General features: G+C 52.3%; 1 long non-coding RNA gene across 1 annotated transcript in view; it reads left to right on the top strand.

Moving 5' to 3' along the window:
- LOC114005113 (uncharacterized) overlaps positions 1-13,271 on the top strand; it is a 63,163-nt gene extending 49,892 nt beyond the window's left edge. The window contains exons 3-4 of the long non-coding RNA XR_003547019.1: positions 8,316-8,420; positions 10,225-13,271. This is a non-coding gene — a long non-coding RNA (uncharacterized LOC114005113). The remainder of the gene's footprint in view (positions 1-8,315; positions 8,421-10,224) is intronic.
- Positions 13,272-13,597: the final 326 nt, after the last annotated feature.

Below are 13,597 nucleotides of genomic sequence, written 5' to 3' on the forward strand. Positions count from 1 at the left end.
TTTCCCTACCGTGTTCTGTTTCCCAGACGTGACTCACGCCCTGTCTCAGGTATGGCGTGCCCGTGTCTCCGGGCTGGTAGGAGGGTGGTGCAGAGTTTTCCAGTCACGTGCCTGCAGAGGACAGAGGGCACGGGATCACTCATCCAGTCAACAAATCCTAGCAGATGCCAGGACTTTATGCCACACGCCTCCAGGTCCTGAGGGTGCCCTGGAGGACAAGGGACAAACCAGCCACGGCACCTGTCCTCTGATTCACTCTGGCAGGAGAGACGGGGGACCATTATAGAATCATTCAGGGAAAATGGGTGTGTGTGTGTGCGTGCTACACACGTGTGTGTGCACAGATCTGGGATAAGAGCCACAGAGAAGTGCAGGGCACTATTCGAGCGTGGGTTGGGGACCCGGCCTGAGCAGGGCTCCGGGAGGAGGGGCTGTGGGCTGTGAGTGGGGGCGGTGGTCAGTGGTGGAGGGAGGCTTCACGGCTTGCAGGCAGCGTGGCAGCGGCCAGTGTGTCCGGCCCGCGCAGGGGGTCTGGCCTTGATCCCGAGAACACTTCTCGTGGCGGCATTTCACTTCTTGCCACGTTTCCTCTTCTAGGTTAGAAAATCCAGTCAGGACTTGCTCTTGGTTCTTCTGGAACAAGATCTGATCTTCCAGCATGATGTCGAAAGCTGAGTGTGTCCCTTCTGCTGGAGCTGTCTGTCCCTGGCAGCGAGGATGGGTACAGGGCAGTAGCCGTGCACGTAGTCCATCAGGGAGCGAGTCCATCAGGAGGCTCGTGCATGCTTGAGGTAGTACTCATGTCTGCGTCTGGCCAGCGCCTCGCCATGAACCAGTCACCCCGCTGTAGGAAGCCCCATGCTCGTCTTGGAGCTGGTCTGAGCAGCAGACATCCCTGTACTCCTGATGGTTTTAAAACGGCAAGGCTTGGGCTGTCGGCGTGTGCAGGACAGAGCCCAGGCTGGTGTGGTCTTCTGCAGGGCAGGATGCTCACACTTCCAGGAGGATTCCTGAAGCTCCGTGGGTCACAGCCTTGTGTCTCAAAGTGAGGCACCCAGCGTGGTGCGTCAGACGGTTCTGAGTGGTACCTGCACTGTGAGCAAAGGGGTCAGCAGAGGTGTCCTTCTCATAGTTGCGGGGACTCAGGTAGAAGAGTCACTGGTGAAGACTACAGGTGTGGTCAGGATGGGGCAGCGGCCTGGGAAGTGCTGTGCTCCTGTCAGTTCCTGCATGCAGCGAGCCAACAGTGGCCCGGGGTCTGCTGCACGTACTCTAGTGGCATCACAGCATGCCGGTGGGGTTCTGGACCTCGGCTGGCAGTCTGTCTGATCTGGACTCCACGCGCTGCAGCCCTTGCTCACAGACTGGCAGTGGGTGAGCCAGGCCACCTTCTCCACTCTCACCAGGTGTCCTGGCTGCTCTTCCTTTGGGGCTGCCGAGGGCCATCACGGGCCACCTCATCTGCCTGAGCTGCGCCCCTGTGCCGGCCTGCTTACATGGTGGTGTTGGCATTGCCCTTCCTGTTTGCATTATAGAAGTGGCCCAGCGACATCCAGCACTCTTGGAGAGAGTCTTATGGAAAGGAGTTCAGCCATCATGAGCCTTAGTTATGAGTACGATGAAAGATAGACAAGATTGTTGCTTTCTTGTTTGGAAAAGAACAATGTTAGAGAAAGGAGCCTTTTTCTTTTTCAAAATGCAGAAACATTATTCACTATGGAGCTAAAAAATAGTATTACAGCATTGGAACATTGGCAGTTACTCGTCATTTATGTAAAAGTTTTCTCCAACTATGCCTTAGTGGTCTGTCTGGCTTTTTAAATTAATTTTTCACATATTCCATATGTTTATTAGATGAATCAGGCTGAAGAATAATTGATTATTAAAATCCAAATTCTCCAGGGTTCTTTCATGAATCTCAAAGTTCCCTATAGGACATTAAATTCATGTTGCAGAGTAGAGCCTGACGGTATTTCTCATCTGGGCACTCAGCAGCTCAGGTGAGTGTGGCCCGCCGGACTTGTTTTTCTACTTGGAAGTTGGTTTGGCGAGTTCCTGAGGTTATGACCGACAACCTAATATCTGTCCCTTAAGACTGATGATACCATGACAAGGAGCCAAAGGCATTTTTGCATGATTTTTATTTTGTTTTGTTCCTGAACACTCCGCCTTGTTAGCGATACCCTTCTCTTTGGGGGTAGGCGTATTGGGAAACTGTAACAAGCCTTTAAAGAGCTGTCTCCACACATCACTTCCAGAACCACGTAGTTCCCATATGGCATGTTTTTCACGATGAGTGAGTTGCTATCTGTCAATATTTGAACATAGAAGTTCTCAGTGTAGCCACTGTGGAGCGGTCCTGAGCCCCTAGGCTGCGTGCATGACTGCGTTCTCAGGTGTCTTGAAGGCCCTCTGCTTCTCTTTCCACAGAACCCCGTTGGAGCAGAATGTGGGGGTATCTTGTCCAGCCTGTGTGCTTTGGCCTGTCTGCTTCCCCAGATCCTGGAGGCCAACGGGCCTTGGAGGGGACGCACCCCTTGGACACCCAGAGCCGTGGACTGCGGACGGAGCTGTGTGTGTTTCAGCTGGGAATCGACAGTGTGGGTGGAGAGTGAGTTCCTGGGTCAAGGAAGAGAGGCTGTATGTGTGCTTCGTAGTGAGCAATGAGGGCAGGGCCTGATTCGGCTCGAGTGACACCCCAAATCCTGTAGGCGTCAGTGTGTGTCTGCGAGGAGGAGCTTCAGGGAGCTGTGGGACTGAAGGTGGCAGTTGAGGAAGGGAGCACAGCAGGCTGGGCCGGCACGCTCTGCGTTCCGGGGCTCCGTTGCAGCCGTGGGTGTGAGCGTTGCTGCGTGTGCGTATGTAGGGTTGGTCCATAAGCACACCCGCTCAGAGCAGTGCCTTTCCGAAGGAGTGGCATCCCCTTCCCAGGAAGCTGCGACTCCACGTGGAGAAATGTCTGCTCCTCGGAATTCCGCTCTCACTGCGCTACCCTCAGTCCGCCCTGACAGCTCGAGTGCCTGTGGGGTTGGGGAAACTGAAGGGAGCCAAGCACAGCAGCCCCGACACCTGTACGTCGGGTCATGGGCACGGCGTGCATGTCGGGGCACAGGGACACGGCTTCCTGGTTCCTCACACGCACACGGATACGTGTTTCCTCTGTGAAGTCTTTCCGGAGCCCCCAGGCATGTCAGCGACTCTCTTCGCTCACGCACACGGGCTGCTTCGGCCTGCTGCTCTCATGGGGCGACTGCGCCCCGAAGCCGTTGGTCTCCTCCAAGCAGATGAGCCTCCCGACCCGGGACCGTGGCGGCTCTGCGCTCTCGGGCGCAGCGTCAGTCCTAGACAGATGCCCGCTGCTGGCTGGACGATCGGTCAGAGCGGCGAGTGCCGTGGTTTGTAATTCTATGTAGATAGGGTAAACCGGCCACCGGAGACCAATTATGATTCCCCGTGCTTGCAGGGAGGCTGTTAGCATTCTGAGATGGTGACTAATTGTCAGAAACCTATTTTTCTCTCTCAACACATTAAGGCTTCCTCATTTTTTGTTGTCATTCCTATTTTTAAGCTCATTTTTATTTGTGCGTTTATTTAAAAAGAATGTGTTTATGTGCTATTCAGAATAGTTACCTCCAAGCAACTACGTGAAGATTGCATTCTATACAAGTGGTTCCCAGGGCCACGGGAATATCATTTCTTGTCCCTGTTTGCTGACTTTTAACGATTCTGAATTTGTTTTATACTGGGTGGTAAGAAGGTCACGTGGGTGTGGCAGGCAGAGGTGGATGGAGGTACTGGGGACCTTCCACTGCTGTTGCCCTGGATACAGCAACCTCGCATCCTCATTTACCGTGGCTGTCACTTCGTGTGACTCGAAGGCATCGGCTAAGAAATAAGGAGTTCTCTAACTTCTGACGACATAAAGCTTTTCCTTATTTGTGTGATGAGGCTAGTCCCCTTACCCCCACCCTGATTGGTTTTCTTTCCCCTTCGTTTGTGAGTGAACTGCAAATAAGAGAGGGAGTAGATTACTACTAACTGAAGCCTTTTTGTTTAAAGCTTTTTACCATAGTGTGTGTGCGTGTGGGAAAGACAGAGGCAGACAGAGAGAAAGGGAGAAATCAGCCCCCCTCACCCCAGCAGGATGGCCACACCGTGATCCCTTCTCCATTCTCCTCTCCAGACTTTGGGTACACATGCACACAGGCCTGGTGTCATTTTTAAGCCGCAGGGCAAATCGCGGTCGACCCTGTGAGAGTCCTGCGCCTTAGTTCACCGCACCGTCTGCTGGCCCCTCTGAGGACATTGTTTTAGTGTGAAATGGCAGTGCCGAGTGCACAGGGAGAAAACAGTGCCCAGAGGGGTCTCCTCCGGCTTCCCTTCCCCTTCCCTCCATCTCTCCTTCAGCCCTCCTTCTGTGTCTTCCTTGATCTTTTCCTTTTGTCTTCTCTGTTTTTTTCTTTTCCTTTTTTGAGGGGGCAGAGCAGGGGGGTTCTTTTCACATTTTGGGAAGTAACTTTTTCTTTAGTTTTAATTCAAACTTGCATAAAATTGCAAGTGTAGAAGTATGAGCTCCTGTCTACCCTGTACCCAGCTTCTCTGGGAGCTCACGTTCAGCTCTGTCACGTGTTCTCCACGTGCACATCTGCATGCGTGTGCGAGCACACACAACATGTATATACATTTATCTTTTTCTTTTTTTAGAGGTTTCTGCTATAGGGCGTGTGCACTCACCAGAAAGACAGAGACAGAGAGATAGAAAGCGAGAAATCACCCCCAAGGGGGATGGCCACACTGCAATTCCTTCTCCTCCATTCTCCTCTCGGGATCTTGGGCATGCACGCACATGCGCCCGGCGTGAGTTTAAGCCACCGGGTCTGGGACAAACCGTGGTCGACTACATGGGAGTCCAGCGACACAGCCGTTACGCTAACTGCTGGTCCCTACATTTGTCTTTTCCTGAGACATCTGAAGGTGAGTGGGACACACTGGGCCCCTTTATATCTGGGTACTGGGTCGGGAGAGTTGTGATGCATTTTTTGCATAGAAACTACACAGTATGACTTTTCGACGACTTGATACTTTAGTCTGTACATCCCAAAACAAGGAGATTCTCTTTTGCACAACTGCAGGGCAGGGGTCAAAATCAGGAACTTTGACACTGCTGTGGCGCTAACGTCCCACCAGCGGTGTGTGGTCACATGTTGTCTTCTGTCCGACCTGGCCTATGCTCACGCGTTGCGTTGAGCCGTTCTCTCTTCGGTTTTCATTAACCGGGAACAGTCCCGAGCCTTTGAATTTTGTAACATCAGCATGTTGGAGGAGTGCGTTCTTTTGTACCTTTTCCACATCCTTTTGTAGAGAGTCTCCCAGTTCGGCTTTGTCTGATGTTTTCTCATGACTGGATTCCAACTCTGTCTTTCCGACAGAAATACCACGGAAACGCCCTCTTCTCAGTGTGCCACGGAAGGAGGCGCAGGACGGCAGCTGTCCTGACACTGGCCACTTACCTCTGATGATTAGTGGATAGAGGTGGTGTTCACCAAGTTTTCCCAAGGCTCCATTCCCTCTCTGGAAGCCACGAGGTCACCTTGAGACTACGTCAGTGCACCTTCCCTCGCCCAGCGTTCACCTGCTAGCCGTAATGTCTGCGGATTCTAGCGGGCGTTCTCCGTGAGGTGTTCCCTTCTCCATAGTTCAGCAACATTTTCTGGAGGATTTTCACATACAAATTCAAGAAGATGACTCTAGATTTTTTTTTTTTCCTGTTATATCTTGGTCAGGTTTTAGAATTAGGGTTATTCTAATCTTTAAAATGAGGTGGGAAATGTTCCCTCTTCTGTTTTCTGAAAGATTCTAAGATTGGAGTTATTTATTTATTTTTTTCCTTAACTATTTGGTAGACTTCACCAGTAAAACCTTTAGGCGTAGAGTTTTCTTTGTGAGATGGTTTTTGATAGCAGGTTCAACTGAGATTTGTAATTTCATCTGTGTTATCTGTGTTTCGTATTTTAGGGAATGTGTTCATTTTATCTAAGTTGTCAGATCTCTGGGCTAGGGTCTGTCACACTATTCATTCACTTTTTAACGTCTGTAAGATCTGTACTGTTTTCTCCTTTCTTTTATGATGCCGGTCATTGGCATTCTCTCCGGTTTTTTCCTTGATCTTGCTAAAGGCGTATCAATTTTATCAATGCTTTCAAACCGATTTTGGCTTTGTCAATTTTCTTTATTGCTTGTTTCCTTTTCACTGATTTCGGTTATTATATCTTTCCTCTGCTTTCTTTAGTTCAGTTTGCTTATATTCTCCTAGCTTCTTGAAGCTAACTAGGAGTATATTTTGAAGCCTGCCTTCATTTTCATTTTAGTCATTCAGACTTACATATTTAATGTTTGTTTTGTGATATGTTGGCCTTTTTATCATTAAGAAATATCTCTGGGCCAGCTCAGTAGAGAGGATCTGAACAACATGTGGCGACTGTGGTTCAGATCTCCAGCCCAATCAGCCAGAAACACACTAGGTGTGCAGCGAAGTGCCTAAAGTCCAGTGGGCTGGAGGATCGGAGGGAGAGGACCCCGGCATGACCAGCCCCTCTCAGGGGTGTGCCTCTCTCGTGTGCTTGTGAATATGCTTGATCATGAATAAAGAAAATAGACATCTTAGGACCCGTAGATGCCGTAGTGGTTACGTTGCTGGGCTTCCACATCAACCGTGATTTGAGTCCCAGACCCAGTGGCTTAAAACTTAGCTGGGCAGTGTGTAGGTGTGCCTAAGTCCCAAGAGAAGAATGGAGGAGAAGGGATTGTGGCGTGGCTATCCCCCTGGGGGGTGATTCTCACTTTCTGTCTCTCTGTCTCTCCGATAAGTGCACACGTTCTATAGCAAAAATCTCTCTCTTTTTTTAAAATTTTAAAGAATTGTTTTATTTAACTCTATTTACTTATTCTTAATTTGACCAGAGAGGGACAGAGAGAGAGAAAGAGAGAGAGGGAAACAGAGAGCAAGCTGCCAGGTCTGAGACTCAAACCACGGTCAGCCATGTGAGAGTCCCGCGCTCTTAACAACCACACCACCTGCTGACCTCTATTTTCTTTCTTTCTTTTTTTTTTAAAGAGAGATTTTGTTGGAGGCCAGTAGGTGGCATGATGTTTAAGAGCGCTGGACTCCCACGTGGCTGAGTATGGTTCAAGTCTCAGACCTGGGCTTGCTTTTCTACTTTATCTCTCCCTCTTTTTTCCCTCTCTGTCTCTCTCTAGAAACATTAAAATAAAAACAATAAAGTTAAATAAAATAATTATCTAACAATAAATACATAAAAGTACAATACGTATAAAACCCCAGTATTCCTGACAGTAATCCAGGCCTGCTGTCCACTGGGGGTTACTGTAGCTGCCCCCGCGTCCTCGTGCTGTTGTTCCGGTGTATGTGCTGATGTTCTCTTACTCTCAGCCTAGCACGTCTGCATTTAAGGTGTTTGTGGTTCCGACTTTGTCTCAGGAAGCAGTTTGGAATGACTCTTTCCTGTAACCAGCAGCAGCCCAGGCTACTCCATCCTGCCAGCCTCCAGTCACTGCTTTCTCTGTGGGTCCACCGTTCCCCACCCCGTGCGCTTCTGAGGTCAGTCAAGGCTGGGGCAGGGTTTAGTCTCAGGTTTGGGGTTCTCCTTCTCGTGGCTCCCGCTGCTTCCTTCCTAGAATTCTCACCCATACTTCCCAGCTGCTGGGGCTGCCTGGCTCTCTGTTCACACTCCGACTGTGGCAGGCCAGGACAATTGGAGCTGTCGCTGGAGGTCTGGCTGCCCCACGCGGCCGTGCAGAGAGGGGGCGCCCTCGGGAGAGCAGTGCAAGCGCACGTCTTACCCAGCACAGCTGTCTTCTTTCAAGGATCTTCTTTCTTTTTGGTTTCTGCCAGTGCCTGGCCGTCCCCAGGGCCTACCGTGCCCTGCCATTTCTCGTAACCCCCACCCCTTGCTTCTTTGTCACGGTCCTTAACCGTGGTCTCCTCGGAGGAAGAACGGGAGGTCTTGGGAGGTGAAGTGACCAGCGCACATGAATGTCCATCCATCTGCTGGGCACATGGCCGTACCTGGCAGACAGTGACCCCGAGCTTCAGACAAACCTGCCTGAGTAAGCCTGGAGGGACTCGGCCTTCCACTGATCATGTAACACAACACACTCAGAAGAAAGTATCCTTTACTTTTCCTTCCTGGATGTTTTGGCACTATTTTGAGTGTTTGCTTTTAGAGTGTATCTCGCTAGTGTATGTGACTTACATGCTTGTCTCTCAAGTGATCCTCATTTTCCTGTTATTCTAGGTCACCTGCAGAGTGGCTTCAGTGCTGAGTAAAAGCACACGTGAGCACCTGCTGCCCCGCTTCTGTGAGCCGTGCAATGATGGGAAGCTCTTTTAAGTCCGAAAGGTGGGAACATAGCATTCAAAACTCCTGGTGCTGAAATGTTCAACACTGATCCTCTAAAGTTCCTGGACTTCTCCGGTAGATGTGGTCTGGAGGAGCAGTGGGGACAGCGCGACCTGCAAGGGAAAGGTCTGGCCGTGTGGCCAGTTCTTGCTGCAGTTCGGGAGTGCGCAGAGACCAGGGGAAGAGTCTGTGCAAGCAGACGTGTGGGCCGTGGGCACGGGAGGAGGGTTGGGGCCTTCACTCGCTGCGTGTAGATCCTGTTACCCAGACATAAGCAAAGTCTTTGATTTTCTGGGGTGATTCGTGTCAGAACCCTCTCACCTTTGCTGGATGTTCCGACCCCAGCCCCGCCTTCCCTTTCTGTCGCCGTCCTTTGGTTGTCAGATTCTTCACTCCGAGGCTGTCAGCAGCCCTCCCTGGACAGCCCCACATTGCCTGCTGGTCCCTCTTTCTGGTGCACGGCAGGACCACAGGTCTCACGTGTGTGCAGGGTGCTCAGGGCTTGGTCGCGCTGTCACCAGCCAAGTGCGTTCTGTACCAAGATCATTTAGGAGCCAGAAAGGCCCACTTTGACGCAGCAGAGGCCCCTGCCCTACAGCCGTGAGGTCTCAGTGAGGGCTGCTCGTGGCCCAGCTGGAGGGCTCAGTGTTCTAGGGTCCTACTTGTTGGTTTTTACAATTTGCTAAGACAGAAAGAGAGATGAGAATAATGGGTATGTCTTTGCCTTTTTAAGGCATGTGCTACGAGTTTTGGTGACATTTGTCATGCTTTTGGACTAGAAGCCACTGAGAAGTTTTTGGTATGGGAAATTTTCCATTTTTCATATACAACCTGCTTTTCTCAAAAAGTATGATCTTTCAGTTTACTCTTAAATTTAAGTTCAGAAGCTCATTTTATTTTATTTAAAGTAAAAGCCATGTCAACGCAGTTTAACCCAAGAATAATTCGTGATAGGCGCTTCCTTCGAACATGCAGTGAGCGTTACGGTCTACTCTATCTGAGAGAAGCACAGGCCAGCGTCCGGACCTGTCTACAGAGGGCTGTTCCCACAACCGGCCGTCTTCCCACTTGTGAGGCATCTCGGGCTAATTCTTTTACAGTAGGATATTGAAAATAAAGCCCGTTTCAAGGATACGTTTTAGAAGAGGATGTAATTATGGCTTCTATGTAGACGTAAGATGAACATGCGTCGAAGATTTTACTTAACTCAGTTTTCAGTGAAACCAGGGAGACGTAGAACTGGTTTGATGATGAGCTCAAAGTGGCACCCAGTTACAGTCAGACCGGAGAATGCCAAAGAGCTTCTGAGGGCTTCATAACCGGCCGTACGCGGGTGGCGCTCAGTCGGTCCCTCTGGACACGCCCTGTGTCTTGGTGGGCAGAAATTGCTGCACAGCTGTCAGTTTTAACAGCCTCCTCCTGTCACTCAGAGCTGCAAAGTGCCCTCGTTGAGACATGGGTGCCAGGAGGGGCGAGGCGGGTGGGACATCCGTTGGTTTCAGGGTCTCTGCAATGTTTCGCTACAGTTCATGTAACCGGTATCAGCTATTCTGCCTTTTGGGGGAGGCTTTCTCTGTTATGTTCTTACAGTTAACCAAATCATTTACTAAAACTTGGAGGTAAAGGGCATGTTTCTTCTACTTATTTGTCATACCTTGTTTGGGTTTCAAATAATTCCTTGTGACAATACGTATTTCCTTTTTCTTTGTCATTAATTTCTGGTATGCCTTCACCACGTCATTGAAACCATCTGCCCTTCTCCAGGGCAGTCACATCTGAGTAGCTCTTGTATCTGTCTCGGCAGATCCCAAGTTCTTTGAGCTCTGCTCAGGTAGCGTCTAGGGGCTGCGGAAGGCCTGTGTGGAGAGCTGCATGGCCGTGTCCTACAACACCTCCCCCAAGGGCCGCCGGGCCGGGCCGTGCTCTCACACTCTTCATCGGGCTCGTCAGTGACCCCTGCCCATGGGTGAGTGCTGTGGGTGGGGCTGGACGGGGCCGGGTGGTGTGGCGCCATGGGCAGCGCCGGCCTGGGCACGTCTGGCTCCCAGGCCTCGGCTTAGCGCCATGTCACTCGTCCCTGCTGGCACTGACTGGCGGTCCGATTTTGGCTGTGTGAGGTCTAAGAGCGGCTAGACTCTCGGGAGCTCTGGGGTGGGCGCCAGGGGAGCGGCGCACAGCGAGCACGCGTGGTGACGGACAGGTTGGGAATCCGAGGAGGATGAGCCAGACCAAATCGGGGCCGTTTCTGTTACCGTTGTTCACGTGCCCATAATGACTAATGAGGCCTGTGAAGTACTGTGTATCACTGGGTAGTATTCACCGTGGAATTAATATTTTGGAAGAAGAAAAACTACCTTCATTTATTTTGTTGAAAAATAGCTCATTTGCAATTTAGGGCCTAATTTAAACAGCAGTGAATGAGCCTAGACATAACTGGTGGATAGCAGCCGGCCTGGTGAACAGCCATCTGTTTCTGCCTGGGGCCCATCTGGCCCCGCCTCCATGTTCACTGCACGCTCTCTGGTTGCAGGTGTGCCCGGTCGCCTTCCAGTCCCTTGGCCCCTTCATTTCCACCTTTGCAAACCCTGCCAGGGCGTGTCTGATCCGAGAGGACGGCACCCTGAGTATCCAGCCCCCAGCCACCTGCACCTCCGGGGAGACTGACCGTGCCCCTGGGCCAGCCAGTCCCGGCAGGTGTGAGAGTGCCTCCTCAACCAGGTGCATGGCAGCCAGGAGCTTGACTGGGACCCGCTTTGCCTGTGCGTCCACCCACGCGCTGGCAGTGGTCTCGTCTGGAGTTTTTGTAGCAGTGACCTTCTAGGCAGGATGGAATATTAGGGCTTTGATTATGTAAAGAAGCAAAAGTAATCGCAATAACAATTCTGAGACACGACTACTGCGTCATAAATAATGAAGCTAGCGCGCCTCCCAGATTTAGATAAAATATTCATTGAGAGTAGCGATTAAATAACCTATGAAAGAGAATTTTCTCTTACTTTTTGATTAATGAAGTTCTTTGGCTAATTTACATTGGGAAAAGTATAGTCTTCAAAATGTACCTTTGGTGACATAGGCCATACGAGCACATACAGTGACATCCCTGCCACCCGCATGGGCCCTGCGGCCGATGGTAACCGACTGGGGGAGGGCCAGGCTCAGATTAGGCAGCTGTTTACGAGTGGGTGATCTGCACCTCAGGGAGTGCAGGTCCTTGCAGAGGCTGGTCCATCTTCCCCTCGGGCCCACCTCCTTCCCGGGTTCCCAGGGGGTAGCAGACAGCTGACTGGCAATTTCAGGACCTCCTCTTTCCCAGCGCCTCCCCCGGTGGAGGTACTGAGGAGCAGGGAACGCTGGCCCCTGCTCCTGGGCTGCTTGAGCAGAGGCCAGGGCACTCACCCTGGACCATACTGGAGGGTTGGGCCCCGCGCTCTTGGGTTGTTGATGCACGTCCTTCACCCAGTGGGGCAGAGGGGCTGCCTGGATCTCGTCTCGTCTCGTGATGGCAACTCCAGGAGGGCGGGTAGCTGGCGTGGGGGAGGATGGCCTTGAGAGACTGTGGTTCTCAGGTCTTCTGTATTCCAGTCTAGTCCATGGTGCTAAAATTTGCTTCTTTAAGTTCTGCTTAGTGCAACAAAGCCAGTGCAGACAGAGCAGATTCACCCTTGGGAAGGACGTTGGCAGAAGCCAGCGACTTCCTGCACGTCAGTAGCCCCTCTGCCAGCCTGGTGGAGAACCCCGTGGGCGGCTCTCCCTTGACTGGCATGGAGTTGACCAGGCTCTCCTGAGGCTGGTGATTGTCTCAGTTCCCCGTATTCACGGCCTCCCCATCCGCGGTCACTGTAGACTGGGCTGCCACGCCTGCCCAGGGAGGTCGGCGGGTGTGTTCAGTACTGTTACTGGCAGACTCCTCTCCCCGACATAAACGAGGACTTAGAGCAGCTTCTGAACGTGGCTGGGCCTCAGGAAGAAGGCCACAGCGGACCTGAGCCTGTGCACAGCCGCCATGTGGCTGGGAGCGAGATAGACAGCTCGTGGGAGCACGTGATGACTGACCCAGACGTCCGAGGTTCACGTGGCCCCTTGTCATGAAGAGAAACGGGCTCCTTCTGTGCTGTGCCTTGCCGTGGCCACTCCCTTCCCTTCCACCTGAGTGCGGTGTGTGTGTGTATGTGCGTGCGCACATGTATGTGCACCTGTGTGTGTTTACCCTGTGCACACATTGATAGGAGAGACTCGTTCAGTCTCCCCCTGCTAGGAGTGTCAGCGATACCTCTGTGCAGGCACCTAGGCAGGGCTTTTTCCTGCTGCTTTTGCAGAAGGACATGCTCATGGTCTGGTCCGTTCTCATAGAGGAGTGGCCATTTCCTGGGGATTTGTGTGATAGGGAATTCCTAGTTCCGTGGAGGCTTCGACACCATGTCCCATGTGTGGGGCTGTCTGTGTTTATGGACAGCTGGGGTTGGTGCTCCCCCTGGAGCCCATTAATGGGGCCTTAGCCTGTCTCTGTACAAGGAAGACCACAGCCTCTTCTTCGGGGTTTTTCTCTGTGTGACGGTGCCCCTGAGCCTCTGCACTGGGGGGCCAGGCCTTGCAGCCCACGCCCTGAGCATCTGCCCTGGGGGGGCCAGCCTTGCAGCCCACGCCGTGAGCGTCCACACTGGGGGGCCAGGCCTTGCAGCCCATGCCCTGAGCATCCGCCCTGGGGGCTAGGCCTTGCAGCCCATGCCCTGAGCGTCCACCCTGGGGGGGCCAGCCTTGCAGCCCACGCCGTGAGCGTCTGCACCGGGGGCCAGGCCTTGCAGCCCAAGCCCTGAGCGTCCGCACCGGGGGCCAGGCCTTGCAGCCCACGCCCGTCACCATGGCCCCTCTTTCTCACCAGTGCGTGTTTGTGTTCATCTTCGAGTGGGAGAAGTTGGAAAAACAGCTCTTGCTGCTGTTGCCGGCCAGAGAGTTGTGAAGCTTTTGGGAAGGGAATGTGGAAACCCAGTTAGCCCTGTGACTGTCCTCTGTCCTTAAATTTATGAAGGGAATTAAATCCATGTTTGCCGAAGGAGTGTGCACACATGGCCTATCACTGCTGGTAGCTGCCGACGGAGGCCTGTGTTTGGAACGCACTGCATAGGTGCCTGCGCGTGACTGCCGCCGCCGTAATGGCTGGGGGGGGGGGGGGGGTGGGC

The sequence above is a fragment of the Tupaia chinensis genome, unplaced genomic scaffold (genome assembly GCF_000334495.1).
Source record: "Tupaia chinensis unplaced genomic scaffold, TupChi_1.0 Scaffold000066_1, whole genome shotgun sequence".
NCBI lineage: Eukaryota > Metazoa > Chordata > Mammalia > Scandentia > Tupaiidae > Tupaia > Tupaia belangeri.